This window comes from Tupaia chinensis, unplaced genomic scaffold (genome assembly GCF_000334495.1).
Source record: "Tupaia chinensis unplaced genomic scaffold, TupChi_1.0 Scaffold149256_1, whole genome shotgun sequence".
In the NCBI taxonomy this organism is placed as follows: domain Eukaryota; kingdom Metazoa; phylum Chordata; class Mammalia; order Scandentia; family Tupaiidae; genus Tupaia; species Tupaia belangeri.
In genome coordinates, this window is record NW_006209101.1 from 312,601 (window position 1) to 326,356 (window position 13,756).

The window sequence follows — 13,756 nt, forward strand, 5'->3', positions numbered from 1 at the left end:
AACCCTCCTTAATTAAAACAAATAAAGTAAGTCTTCTTTTAATTAATTTGGTACCTATCACGTAGCAGCAGAGGTCTCATATTTTTAATTGTGCCTAAGAATCACCTGAAGTGTGTGATTTAAAGGTAGATCCTCTGATTCAGCAGAAATAGAGAGGCCTGGGAGTCTGCATTTTCATAACAAGCGCTGATATTCCTAATGCACTTAGTCTGCAAAAACATACTTTAAGGAGCTAGCAGTGGCGCAAGGATTGAGGTGCTGGACTCCCACATGGCAGACCACAGTTCAAGACCCAGACATAGCTTGCTTGCTTGCTTGCTTTCTCTCTCTCTCTGGTGAGTGCACATGTCCTGTAGCAAAATGAGTAATAAATACAAATACTTTTTAAAAAACATACTTTGAGGGAACCAGCAGTTAGCGTAATGGCTACGTCGCTGGACTCCCACGTAGTCGACTGCGGTTCGCGTCCTGGACCCGGTGGCTTAAAACTCATGCCAGGCACGTGTGCACGTGTGCCCAAGATCCCAAGAGGAGAATGGAGGAGAAGGGATTGCGGCGTGACCATCCCCTCTGGGGGGGTGATTTCTCGCTTTCTGACTCTATGTCTCTCTCTGTGTGTCTGATGCGCGCACGTGCCCTATAGCAAAAAAAACAACAAACCTCTCCAAAACAAACCATCAAAAAAAACATACTTTGAGAAGTACTGGCATTATGATTTTAACATATTTCTTCTATCCAGAGGAGGAGGTGACATGCTGGCTATAAAGTCCATTTTTCCTCAAAAATGCATGTTTAGATGTGAAAGGAAAACAGGGACCCTGCCTCATTCATTGTTAAATCATCCATAGTATCTAGGACAGTAATTTGCATACACTCAGTGTTCAAACATTGTATATTGGTCAACTGAGACCTGGTCTCCTGATTTCTTTTTACTCTTCCAAATGAGTTGAGGTTCCTGGGGAGGCCCACCTCTCCCTTCTACCTCCCATGTTCCATTGAGTTCCAAGGTCTACACTAGCTGCTGAACTTCTTCACTCCATCCTGTCCACTCTTCTATGACCCTCTTTTAGGAGAGCTTTCAGTTATCTACTAGAAAAGTCATCATGATTTTTATTTTCTCCTTTATAAAAGATATTTTATTCAGTTTTTTAAAAATGTATGAATACTTGAGGAAATAAAAGTATTAAGAAGAAAATATACTTGTAATTCCCATTTCCTCCTTAATGCACATCTTCACATATCCTGAAAATATCTGTCAATGATTTTCTTCCCCTTTGGAGCACTCCCCTTTTCTGAAAAGGTTTGGATATTATTACAGATTAAGAAGAGGGAGAGGTGGGGTGGTGGTACAGCAGTAGTGCAACACTGAAGGCCTGGACAGTACGGATTTGGGAGAGAACAGGTAGCGCCAGAAGGCGGTGCAGCAGAAACACGGCATTCTGTGAGGTTGGTGCACACAGAGTGGTCCTGGGTTTGTGTCCAGAGACCTACCTGAACATGCTCATGATCTGGGCTGGCTGAAGCTGAGGGTGGATCACAGCATCAAGACCCTACTGGGGATGATGTCTCTCTTGCTCATGAAATAAATTAATAAACTTAAATAAGTTTTTTAGAAGAAAGATTATAGGGAAGAAGATTTAATATCAGGGAGTAAAAACTGAGTTTTGCTACAAAGAGGAACAAAGAAAAGGGACCCGTAGAGGAAGTAGGGCCAAGGGAAGTTGTTTTATTTTTAAGATGAGATGCAAATGGCATAGAAATACATGCTGATGGGAGTGGGTCCAGGAGCGTCTGAGTAAGTATATGGGGGAAAGGAAAGAAATGCTGGTGCGCTATCCTTAACCCCACAGAGGTTGATGAGAGGGCCTAGTTTTAGACAGGACGTCCAGGTACAGAACGTGTGCACATGCGAATACTGATACCTTGTGTAGAAGCGGCGAGTGAGGTGGGCATGTGGAAGTTCTCTACTTGTCACCTTCATTTGCTCAGTGAAGTAGGAATAAGATCATCAGTTGAGAGTGCGGATGGGAAAGAGGAGTTGGAGATTTAAGGAGAAGGAAAAGGTGTGAGGTAGAGGCCCAGAATAAAAACCAGAACATTGGCTGTCTTAGGGTATCGGTGCAGGAATTAACTGGGAAGGGACCTAAGGGAACTTTCTGGGGTGATGGTAGCATTCTAAATCTTGACAGGGTGTGGGTTACATGATGCATGCATTTGTCACAATCATCAAAGTACACATATGTTCTACACATTTCACAGAGTGTAAATTAACTCAGTTCAAAAGGAAAGAGAAGGCAAATAGGAAATAGAGGAAGAGGAGAAATAAAGTCACCCAAGAAAGGGGAAGAGTGAACAGAGATGAGTATGCAGCATTAAAGGCCCACTTGAGGTTTATGGTCATTAACTGCACTCACATGGGGCGGGGTGTGTTACCTACCACCACCAGCTGCAAAGGTGTGGGGCAGAGTTGGATTCATCCAGTACTGGTAGGCAGGTAAAATGAATCAAAAGAGGTATGTCAGGGAGTGTTTTTAGTGACTGACCACAGTGACTGTAGTTTTCAAAGTCGGGGTTAATTGCTTGTGGACAGTATATCAAATCCATTCACAAGTAGATATAGATGCTGTGACTATCAAGGTAGAAACATCCATGTATTTTAGAGAAAAAGCTTTCTTGTTGATCTGTTTTGTACTCAGCATCACTGATGCTTTTAATCATCTCTGATTGCATCTCATTCTGTTAGATGCATTCCTGTGCTCTGTGGAGATATCCTATTCCAAGGAAAAGCCTCCTTCTCTTTGGGAGGAGGCTGAAATACAGGATTCACAACAGGCATGTATTCTGGCTATCCACCACATAGGCCAATGGAACACTTTGCCCTCTAGATTTCAAATACTAAATTCTGCCATTGCCATTTGTGAGAGCTGGCCTCATAGAGAAAATAAGCAGTGGCCCAGGAGGTATGATTCCAGAATACAACCAAGTTTATTATCCCTAAACACATCCTTTCTTGCCTAAAGTCTTCACCAACACATCAATGTCATCACAGTGTTAGTCTTCCAGCTTATGACTTTAATCATAAATTAACATTCAAATAAGTTTTTTAGAAGAAAGATTATAGGGAAGAAGATTTAATATCAGGGAGTAAAAACTGAGTTTTGCTACAAAGAGGAACAAAGAAAAGGGACCCGTAGAGGAAGTAGGGCCAAGGGAAGTTGTTTTATTTTTAAGATGAGATGCAAATGGCATAGAAATACATGCTGATGGGAGTGGGTCCAGGAGCGTCTGAGTAAGTATATGGGGGAAAGGAAAGAAATGCTGGTGCGCTATCCTTAACCCCACAGAGGTTGATGAGAGGGCCTAGTTTTAGACAGGACGTCCAGGTACAGAACGTGTGCACATGCGAATACTGATACCTTGTGTAGAAGCGGCGAGTGAGGTGGGCATGTGGAAGTTCTCTACTTGTCACCTTCATTTGCTCAGTGAAGTAGGAATAAGATCATCAGTTGAGAGTGCGGATGGGAAAGAGGAGTTGGAGATTTAAGGAGAAGGAAAAGGTGTGAGGTAGAGGCCCAGAATAAAAACCAGAACATTGGCTGTCTTAGGGTATCGGTGCAGGAATTAACTGGGAAGGGACCTAAGGGAACTTTCTGGGGTGATGGTAGCATTCTAAATCTTGACAGGGTGTGGGTTACATGATGCATGCATTTGTCACAATCATCAAAGTACACATATGTTCTACACATTTCACAGAGTGTAAATTAACTCAGTTCAAAAGGAAAGAGAAGGCAAATAGGAAATAGAGGAAGAGGAGAAATAAAGTCACCCAAGAAAGGGGAAGAGTGAACAGAGATGAGTATGCAGCATTAAAGGCCCACTTGAGGTTTATGGTCATTAACTGCACTCACATGGGGCGGGGTGTGTTACCTACCACCACCAGCTGCAAAGGTGTGGGGCAGAGTTGGATTCATCCAGTACTGGTAGGCAGGTAAAATGAATCAAAAGAGGTATGTCAGGGAGTGTTTTTAGTGACTGACCACAGTGACTGTAGTTTTCAAAGTCGGGGTTAATTGCTTGTGGACAGTATATCAAATCCATTCACAAGTAGATATAGATGCTGTGACTATCAAGGTAGAAACATCCATGTATTTTAGAGAAAAAGCTTTCTTGTTGATCTGTTTTGTACTCAGCATCACTGATGCTTTTAATCATCTCTGATTGCATCTCATTCTGTTAGATGCATTCCTGTGCTCTGTGGAGATATCCTATTCCAAGGAAAAGCCTCCTTCTCTTTGGGAGGAGGCTGAAATACAGGATTCACAACAGGCATGTATTCTGGCTATCCACCACATAGGCCAATGGAACACTTTGCCCTCTAGATTTCAAATACTAAATTCTGCCATTGCCATTTGTGAGAGCTGGCCTCATAGAGAAAATAAGCAGTGGCCCAGGAGGTATGATTCCAGAATACAACCAAGTTTATTATCCCTAAACACATCCTTTCTTGCCTAAAGTCTTCACCAACACATCAATGTCATCACAGTGTTAGTCTTCCAGCTTATGACTTTAATCATAAATTAACATTCAAGTGATCTGGAATGACAATACTACAATCCCTTCTTCATTTTCCTCTTGGGATTCTGGGCATCCATGCACATGCATCCAGCATGAGTTTCAAGTTCTGGGTCTAGAACTCAAACCATAGCCAGCCATGTGGAAGTCCAGTGATGTAACCATTACATCATCTGCTGGTCCCCACAATTTATTTAAAATGTTCTAACAGTTGGCATCCTATGGGAAAGCTTTAGTGAAGGGCTAAGGTCACGGGGGTTTTTTGTTTGTTTGTTTTGTTTTTAAGTTTGTCAGAGGGTATGTGCATTCATCAAAGACAGAGACACAGAAAGGGAAAGTACCCCTCATGAAGTATGGTCATGTCACAGTCTGTCCCCTTCCATTTCTCTCTCTCTTTGGGATTCTGGGTTTGCATGCACACACAAACTGCATATTTTTTCAAGCCACCAAGTCCAAGACTTGAACTGTCCAGTCAGCCATAGAGAATCCAGCTGCCTTAACCACCAGGCCATGGGTTGGCCTGGTCAAGATCAAAGTTAGCTAAGTGTTGGATTTGGCTTTCTTCAGAATCAAAAAATAACACACAAGTGAGATGTTACATGTTTGTAACAGAGTTCCTACTTAGACTCAGAACCAACCTGTTCAGAACCTGACTCCAAATGCCTCACACCCACGCTTCACCCTCAGAAAGACTCTTGCTTCTAGTTTTTGGAAGGAAAACCCCTACCACCTGCTGGAAACTTCTGACCAATACCCAGAGGGATTTACCCTCCCCTGTCTGGGTTCTCAGCCCCAGCTGAAGTAGGGGCTTCAGTAAGATAATTAACAATATCTACCAACCCCCAAGTGCTCCTGAACAATCTGGGATTGAGACAGGAGTGGCTGTTCAGGGGGAACTGAACCCTCCAATGAGTTCTCCTTTTGAGGGCTCACCATAGGGTGACCTGAAGGTACTTCTCTAATTATTTAACACTTACGGATTTAAAGGTCACCCCATTATACCAAGTCTATCTACACATTCTTCAGGGATAAAGATTAACTCTCACAGACAGTTGAAATCAGAATGAGGAAGAAAATATTTACTGAAGTCATTGTAAGATTTCCTTCCATAGAGTCAGGAAGTCACATTATTACACAGAAAAGAGTATAGTTTCTTTCTTGCTTCCACATTCTTGATGGACACTCTCTGGGTGACAAAGAAAAGCCAGAGACAGTGTCTGTCAAAGGCTTGCTCTGCTACCTAGCCTGAAGAAAGGCAGGCAGTGGTCTATATGGCTAGTTTCAGGCTGATGTTTACATACTGGGCAATGTCACTTCCCAGGTATTATTCCCCTCCCCTCCTCACTGATCTTCCCCCACACTTCAAGGATGAGGAGACAAGCAGGTGGCCAAGGGAGGGTTCATGTCATAATGATACAGAGGCCTGAGCTTTGGCTGCAGAATGGTGGTGGGTACTTAAGCCAGTGGTCAGGGTAGGGCAGACAAGGACACAAGTGAAAGAGAACCTGGTCATGAACAGGCCTACAGGCCATACTCCTCCTAGGCCTTTGACAATATAAGGGTGGAATTCTGAAGCCTGGCTGTCTTAGTTCATTCAGTCTGCCACAACTAAATACCATATATGGGTAGCTTATAAACAACAGAAATTTATTTCTTATAATTCTGGAAGTCCAAGATCAAGGTACCAGTAGATCCAATGTATGGTGAGGCCCCTTCTCATGTCTCACATGGTTAAAGGGACAGGCGGTTCTCTGGGACCTCTTTTATAAGGGCACTAATCCCATTTCTAAGGGTAGAGCCTCCCAAAGGCCTCCTAAGGCCATTGCATTGGGGGCTAGGATTTCATCACATGAAGTTTAAGTGGATAGAAACATTCTGACTGTAGTGCTACTGTTGTCACATTCCTGGCTCATTAGCTGTCAGAGGGCTTTCACAGACATAAAACTTTGAAATCTATGGGACTCACAATAATTTTTTGCTTCTGGGTAACAACAAAGAAAAACGTCAATTCAACAACTATTTGTCAAGTATATATAGAAAATAATGATGACAACTTTCTGTAAATACTGATAAGATTGGTGAAGAAAATTGAGAAGTGGCTGGCAAGGAGCAAATTGGTGACTAAGCACTAGTATGCAGTGTAGTAAGTTACACATGAAATAGCATATAAGGTCATAAAAATATGGAGAGTTTGGGCCAGCAGGTGGTGTGGTGGTTAAGGCACTGGACTTCTACATGGTTGACCATGGTTTGAGTCCTGGACCTAGTGGGTTAAAAAGTCACCACAGGTGCATGTGAATGTGTGCTCAGAATCCCAAAAAAAGAACAGAGAAGAAGGGATTTCAGCATGGCCATCTCCCTGGGAGTTGAGTTTTCACTTTTCCTCTTACTGTCTCTCTCCAGCAAGCACATGTACCCTATGGCAAACAAACAAACAAACAAACAAACAAAACAAACAAACAAACAAAAACAACTATGAAGGGTTACTAAAAAGCGTAAGTACTTTGATGTCAAAATCCTATTTCTTTTAAAGTTTATTCACAATTACATTCTATTTTTGTAACTACTAGTTATTAATAATACCATGGGGGGACCAGCAGATGGCATAATGGTTACATCACCAGACTCCCACATAGTCAACTGACTTGGTTCAAGTCCCAGACCTGGCAGCTTAAACTCATGCCGGGAGCATGTGCATGCATGCCCAAAATCTCTAAAGGAGAAGAGATTGTGGCATGGCCATCCCCCTCAAAGGGGGATTTCTCATTTTGTGTTTCTCTGTTTCTTTCTGTCTCTCCAGCAAGTGCACATGCCCTGTAGCAAACATCTCTCTAAAATAATAATAATAATAATAGTAATATGGGGGGGCGGCAGCAGGTGGCATAGTAGTTAAGGTGCTGGACTCCTACATGGCCAATTGTGGTTCAAGTCCTGGATCCAGCAACTTGAAACTCATGCTCATGCTTGGCATGTGTTTGTGCATGCCCAAAATCCCAAGAGGAGAATAGAGAAGGGACTGTGGCCATCTGATTTCCCACTTTCCCCTCTCACTGTGTCTCTAGTGAGCACAAGCACCCATGACAAAAAATAAATAAAATAACTATAATATTTTCGCAGAAAAATATTTTTATACATATTACTTCATTTAAGCTTCACAAAAACCCTATAAGGAAAGTGTGATCATCTTCATTTTTATCCAAGAGAAAAGGACCCAAAGAACTCAGTGCTTACCCAAGGCTACACTGCAAAAATGAAAAGCCCACTGTATCTTCCATCTTAGATCCAGTTCCCTAGAAGCAGAGCATGAGATGAGGGTTTTCATGCAAGTAATTTGCTGAGGGAGTGAAACCTATGAGGTCACAAAGGAAGTAGGCTTTGACAGGGAAAGAATCTGGACTAAAAGATGGTTTTAGCTGAAGTTTAACATCAGCCTGATCTCATGGGGAAATCTATAGAGACAAGACTGAAACAAGAAAGAAGGCTTTTATACACTCTCAGTCATTTATTGGCTCAAAGTCATCCCCACCAACACCCTTAGGTAGCTCTGAGCGAGAAGCCTATACATACCAGGTGAGCCTATAGCAGCTGGGAATGGGTACAAAGGCCAGGTAAATGACATGTCATGCCTTTGTTTTCTGGTGCTACACCAGAACACTACAGACTGGGTCATTTATAATGAACAGAGGTTTATTTCTTACTCCGAAGGCCAAGGAGTCTTGCGGTATCATAACATGGCAGATGATATGATATGGCAAGAGAACATGCACACAAGAAAGAAAGGGGGGAGAATTCATCCTTTCATTAGGAACCCACTCCCAAGATAACTAATTTACTTATTAATCCCTTCCTGAGGGCATAATCATCTCTTTAAGGTCCCACCTCTTAATACTGTTGCACTGAGGAATCACGTTTCTAACATATGAACTTTGTATACATTCAAACCACAGCAGGGCATCTTGGCCAAGCTCTAACTATATCTATCATATCTGATTCCAAGTCTAAAAAACATTTCTATTACATAATTTTTATTATTTTAAGGATCATTTTTTAAAATACAGATGAGCCTGCAATGTTTTTCTAGTAAAGTATATATTAAGCACTTACTATGTAATGATAGAAGAGGAAGAAAACATCATGAAGAAAATACAAAATCCCCGATTCAAGTAATTTTTATATTCTCTTTGAGACAAACTTTGCATTTCCCAATAAAATGAAACCATATATATACACAAGTCATCAAAAATAAAAAAGGGAACCAAAGCCATTAGGCTTAGATTTGGTTATAAAACCAAGACAAAATGACAGTGGCTTAAATAGGACAGTTCATTTTTCTCTCATATGAAAGGAATCTGGAAATGAGCAGTTCAGCGTAGTTACGGCAGCTATTGCAGACCCTGGCTCCTTCCTGTGCTCATCTCTACTGTCCCCATCCTCTTCTTCAAGGTCAAATAAACACTGCTAACACTCCAGCCATTGTATTCATTTTTCAGGCAAAGAAAAGGAAGAAACAAGCAAGAAAGTCATGTACTCTCTCTTCTAAGGGTATTATGTTGCACCCACACACACAATTTCTGCTCTTATTTCATTGGTGAGAACTTACAGTGTCATGTCTGACTGCAAGAGAACTTGGGAATGTAGGATTCTTTTTTGGTGCTTGGCAAGCGGTCATATACCCATCTATATTCTGAGTTCTCTTACTGAAGGGGAGAGATTTGGGAGTAGACAGCCAGCAGTCTCTGCCACAGACACCATTATACTCCAGAAACTTCAAGGCTTTTTTTTGAAAAATATAAAAAAAGTGAGATCAGACTGAAAAAAAAAAAAAGCCAACTAAAGCTGCAATTCTCTCAAGTAAATTGCCTTGTCCAACAGAGCTCTGGGAAATCCTCTAACTCAAAAGTTTCAGGATCTGGAAACAAAGTAAGCTATACAGTGAAAGCAACTTAGAAAAACTGGATGATGTACAGTTAAACAGAGTAGCTGGTCTCACAATTCCTCCTCCCCCTCACCTGGTGAGGTTTGCAGATAATGAAGCAGTGCAGGGTTTGCTAGGGCAAGCTCCTAACATGGACTGTACTCCTGGCTAAATTCTAGCTACCACAACTACCGTGCAGGGAAGAGAAGCTGAGTACCGGGATGAAAACCGTTCACAAGCTCAGCCTGCACTCGTTCCCTCCTTTCCAGGACAATTACAGCTCCAACTATGGGTGGACCCTTGGATCCTAGGGTCCTTAGATCCCACCAGCAGAAGCTGTTGGGAATCCAGTTGACAAGGAACAAAAGGACTTCAGAAACTTCACTACCATTAAACAAATACCGCATCATCACATTATAGTCTAAGCCAGATGACTGTGTGTTTTCCTTTTTTTCTATCATTTTCCCCCAATAACTTAGATTTTTTTTTATGTACTTAATCAGAGATACTTAACAATGTTCATTATCGGAATTCTTAACATATAAACCTAATTTTCTTTCTCCTTTTTTTCTCCAATATTTCAACTCATAACATTTACAAATAAATGCAGAGGGGGGAAATGACTTTTTATTTTATGTTTGTTCCTATGTCAAGAATATCAACTGTAACGGTTTTATTCAAATCAAGGGCTTACTTCCCTTCTCTGAGCTCCATGTGAAAGAAGTTCCCAGGGTTAGAAAGAAACAATACACAATGCTCTACTTCCCCAAGGATAAGAGTCTCACGGAAACTCAAATACATTTTGCATAGTATTTACTTACTCTGACTACCCTATCTGATACAAGAGGTCTTCAAAAAGTTCATGGAAAATATATGTTATAAAAAAACTATGCATGGATTTCAAAACTTTTTATATACCGAAACAAACTTATAGTTAATTTCATTTTTCCATAAACTTTTGAAATCTTCTCAAATGGTGTCCTAGATTATTCTCAATTTCCTTACCCTGCTTCCAATTCTTCATAGCATGGATCATTGTGCTATTGTTATATTATTTGTTTATTACATTACTTAATATATTATCTGTCTCCCCTATTAGGAAGTTCCATAGTCTTACACTCCACTGGATCCTCAGTGCTCTGAACAGTGTCCAACACACAGTAGATGCTCAATATCTTTGTTGAGTGCAGCAGACAGAACTGTTGGTGCTCCCTTCTGATCATGTCACATCTTTGACACCCTTGTATGCATCCCTTTCTGTGTTTTCAGTTCCAATAAGCCTAGCCACCCAAACCATCTTCAGAGCACTGCTCTGGGGCTACTGGGGTTTTGTCACCTGGTGCAAAGGATGGGAGTGTCTGGGTATTTACATACCCCCTGGGGAGCTGGTAGCCAATGACTGGCTGACATGGAAAGCTAAGAGCCCTATTCACTTACCCACAAGTCCTCAGCTCAGGCTCTGCTCCTGGAGTGCCTGACCTAAGTAAGATATTGCGTGATAGAATGTCCTACCAGATTTTATACAAACTCAAGTCACTCCTTGAGAATTTCACAATAATAATAAAAACTCAACCACATGTTTCTTGATTCTATTCAAAGCAGTAATGGATTGAGATATACCACCTGATTTTATGGTAAGAATTAATTACCCAGAGAGCATTTTAGAAAGGGCTCAGCCTCAAAAGCAATTTCGCAAACAATAATTATAAACCACTGGAAAAAAAGAAACGACAGAGTCAATTCCCATTAGCCATCCAAAATTCAGCTTCTCTGAATTAGGGCCATGATCTAAAAAGCATTGCTTTTTTTAACAACAGAACCATAACAAAGAAAAATTTTAAAGGCACTTGCTTTTAATGCCACCTGCTTCTCATAACTCTCTGCTAATATCTTTATTTTTTCAGTCACAATATAGGTAAAAATAATTTACTTTGCACACTTGAATATCATTAGCAAAAATCCATGAACATTTGCATGCCTAATTTTGATTAAATTACCCCTCATCTAAATACCAGGTTTGCTTCTTTAAATGCCCTTTACTTAGCTTACACTCTCCCACAATTCATTTTTCTCTCTTCAACAAGCAAAAAAAGAACATCAACAAAGGTCAAATCCTGACCATAATGGGCAGATACAGAAACACATAATGGCCATATTTTTGAATATAGATTAAAATATTTTTCTGAAATCAACTAATTAAAAAAAGACAACTTATTATTTCCATTTTCCTGCCACATGGATCCTGCAACTATTCAGGGAGCAGGTATTTTCCAGAAATACTCATGATCATAACTAACATTTAGAGAAGTAAAGGAAAACAGCTTTTATAAGCAGTAGCTGGAATCAGCTGTAGTGAGAAAATTTGAAATTTTTCCTTTTTATACTTTCTGTTCTCAAATGTGTAGTTACCATAACTTCAGTCACCCCTAGTTACGCTAGTAAATCCTTCTCTGTGTCATTTTTGACACCAAACGTGTACTGATCAAGAGTTATTCTTATCTAAAAGCCATTGTGTCTCATTTAACTTGTATGCATTTCTACTTAAATCCTGATGGTCCTATCTATTATGATAATTCTAGAGCTTCACAGGATTACTCTCTCTGGTGTTAGTTCTGATGAACTAATTTTAAAGTCTACAAGTAAGTCTCTTGTTCACTTGGCAGTTCCTACTTACATAGACTTGAATGGACACCCATGTTCACAATGGTCACTTTTGCTGCCAGCATTTAAGACAACAGGGGTGGGACCAGCAGTTAGAGTAATGGCTATGTCGCTGGACTCCCACATAGTCGGCCGTGGTTCGCATCCCAGACCCGGTGGCTTAAAATTCACGCCGGGCGTGTGTGCGAGTGTGCCCAAGATCCCGAGGAGATGGAAGCGAAGGGATTGCAGCATGGCCATCCCCCCTGGGGCGGGGGTGGGGGGGGGCTCTTGCTTTCTGACTCTCTGTCTCTCTCTGTCTGTCTGGCGAGCGTACACAACCTATAGCAAAAACCTCTTAAAAAAAAAAAAAGACAACAAGGGTGATTATTACTATTCTACTGAAGCCCTCACCCTATCTATGACTATACCCCCCCAGTTCTTCCTCCACATTTGAGGGGTTCCAATGGGACTGCCAGGACATTGTGTGTTTGGTCCACACCAAACAAACATTCTCAACCATCTTGTCCTAACTTTTGTGACAAAATGTCTATGGAAACAAATAAATGTTGAGAACTTAATGTAGTCACAGAGAGTATACACTCTAAAACTCTATTTTATAAAGACAACTATATGACAAGTATAAAGAAAAATTTTATGTAAGTGAACAGAGATTAGCATTATTAAAACTTTGCAGAAAAGCTTATTTAGCACTTTCAATGATATGTTTATTTGATGTTCTACTGCACAGCAATTATGCATAAATGATAGTTTTTATAAGTTTCTATGACTACTCGTACCAAACCAAGTTCTATAGTCTTTGGTTTTGCTTATTTGTGCATGTGTGTGGTATAATAATGTCTGTAAATAATGTCGATGTCAACAGATTTCCCTAACACTGTTTAAACTCAAATAAGAAAAGATACCAGCCCAAAGACTGACTCACCAAATGCTGGGGCTCCCGGCAGTAGTATCAGCCCACTGGCCCTAGATCAGACATCGTGTTCTCATTTACAGTGTGCCTTGATCCACTGAATTGGTTCCCCTCTGTTCCACTCGAGCCAATGCTTTCTCACCCTGAAAAGTGGATTATGGAGTCAGTTAACTTTGTATTGTCCTTTGTCTTAGTTGGTGTTGCTATCAGAAATACCCAAGTCTTGCTGAATTTATAAATAAATAGCTTGTTCAGTTTACAGTATAGAGGTCCAAGATCCAGGGGTCGCCTTCCAGGAGGCTACAACATGGTGGAGGGCAGGATACTGAGCAGCCCAATTGCCGTAAATTCTGTTTCATACTCTGTGCTTACAGGCCTACCAGGACTTAAGGGGCCCCACCTCAGTATATCAGAAAAGCATTAAATATTCAATTAACACCTCTACAGTACAATGAAGTCCTAATATATGGACTTTTAGGAGAATTTTCTTTTGAGAGAAAGAGCTATTTGTTATAGGGTAAGTGCACTTGACAGAGAGACAGAAACAGAAAATGAGAAATCATTCCCTGGGGAGATGGCCACACTGCAATCCTTTCTCCTCCAGTCTCCTTTTGGGATTTTGAATATGCACGCACACACGTCCAGTGTGAGTTTTAAGACACCTGGTCTGGGACTCAAACTGTAGTTAACTACAT